The sequence below is a fragment of the Myotis brandtii genome, unplaced genomic scaffold (assembly GCF_000412655.1).
Source record: "Myotis brandtii unplaced genomic scaffold, ASM41265v1 scaffold274, whole genome shotgun sequence".
Taxonomy (NCBI): Eukaryota; Metazoa; Chordata; class Mammalia; order Chiroptera; family Vespertilionidae; genus Myotis; species Myotis brandtii.
In genome coordinates, this window is record NW_005360425.1 from 1,139,113 (window position 1) to 1,141,067 (window position 1,955).

The window sequence follows — 1,955 nt, forward strand, 5'->3', positions numbered from 1 at the left end:
CCTCCTCCGCGACGGTGGAAGCCGCCACCGCCACCGCCGCGACTCCGGAACCGATCTCGAGACATGTCTGTGGTCAAGGGGCGGTCGAGGCAGAAGCGAAGAAGTCGCTCAGGGAATGTGGATGCCACCTTGCTTCGCACAAAATGGCGGATGACACAGGCTGCGTGCCGCCTTTGTCCTCGTCTTATATAGGCCGGCTGAGCGGGCCCCGCCCACCCCTTGATCGGTAGCTCCGGTAGCCAATTGTAAGTGCCGTGTTTGATGACGCTATTTTACCGAGTGCTAGTCTCTTCTATTGGCTTCTTGGTGAGAGGCGGGAGGAATGCGTAGCTGAAGTTTCCAGCTGGCCAATGAGCGGAAAAGGAGTTGACTGTAGGCCACTATGATTTGCTGGGAGAAATTTGAATGGGTTCGCCAGACCAATTTTCTCAGGAAAGCAAATAGTAAGGGCTCTATCAGCTCCAGGGGAAAGATAAGGGCCCTTTTCTTTCTCGATTGCCCCGGAAGCGGTCTATTGTTATCCTTTCCCTGAAAGAACGTTCTCTGGTTCAAAGGCATAAATTAAGTGCCTGCAATCTACCTTGTGTTGGGCCAGTGAAATAAGAAAAATCAAATCTTACCGATTTCACACGCGATCTTACTGTCATCTAAGGAGCTTTTGGTGGGTCATTCCTCCCTCAGTGTTCGCTCTTATCGCTTACCAGCCTTTTGGCTAAGATCAAGTGTATTATCTGTTCTTGTCAGTTTAATAACCGATCCGTCCTCTATCCGAGGACAATATATTAAACGGATTTTTGGAGAAGGGAGATGGAATAGGAGCTTGCTCCGTCCACTCCACGCATTGACCCGGTATTGCAGTACCTCCGGGAACGGTGCACACACACACAAAAAAATTTAGCTCTTTAGCTCATGGCTTATTGTCTTCCTTTCCACCTCTCTGTTCATCATCCAACGTCTATGTGGATGACCACCCAATACTCTGTCAATTCTTTATCTCTTCACCTCCAACAACCTTTCCTTCCATCCTTTATCAGCCGCTCCAACCCCACAACTGCTCTAAAGGTCACCGTTGTGTTTGTTATTGCCAGTAAGTATTCCATCTTTAAAATCTCTATTTCAAGAATCTCTACTGTCTCGTCCTGGCGGGTTTGGCTCAGTGAATAGAACGTCGGCCTGCGGACTCAGGGGTCCCAGGTTCGATTCCGGTCGGGGGCATGTACCTTGGTTTCGGGCACAGCCCCAGTGGGGAGTGTGCAGGAGGCAGCTGATCAATGTTTCTAACTCTCTATCCCTCTCCCTTCCTCTCTGTAGAGAAATCAATAAAATATATATATAAAAAAAGAATCTCTACTGTTTGATCATAATAACTGATTCTTTGACTTCATCAAAAGCTCCAGACCGCCCTGGCTGGTGTGGCTCAGTGGATAGAGCGTCAGCCTGCGGACTGAAGGGTCCCGGGTTCGATTCCGGTCAAGGGCCCATGCCCGGGTTGTGGGCTCAGTCCCCAGTGTGGGGCGTGCAGGAGGCAGCTGATCCATGATTCTCTCTCATTGATGTTTCTCTCTCTCTCTCTCTCTCTCTCTCTCTCTCCCCCTCTTCCTCTCTAAAATCAATAAAATATTTAAAAAAAAAGCTCCAGACCATTGAATGTATTACTTTTTCACTCTCACATTTTTAACTTTTTATTATTATTATTATTGATTTGAGAAAGAGAGAGAGAGATGGAAGTGAAACATTGACGGGTTGTCTCCTGCTCCAACCGGGATCAAACCTGCAACCTCCTGGTGCATGGGAGGACACTCCAATCAACTGAGCCACATCGTCCAGGGCTCTCACATTCTCCTATTCATAACTTGTGTTGCACAGTTTAGATGTTAAGATTGCCTACAGCCCTAACCGGTTTGGCTCAGTGGATAGAGCATCAGCCTGCGGACTGAAAGGTCCCAGGTTCGATT

At 48.4% G+C, this 1,955-nt stretch overlaps 1 protein-coding gene across 1 annotated transcript in view; it reads right to left on the reverse strand.

The window, feature by feature from the left end:
- SFPQ (splicing factor proline/glutamine-rich) overlaps positions 1–1,955 on the reverse strand; it is a 17,515-nt gene that overhangs the window by 15,201 nt on the left and 359 nt on the right. The window lies entirely within an intron of this gene.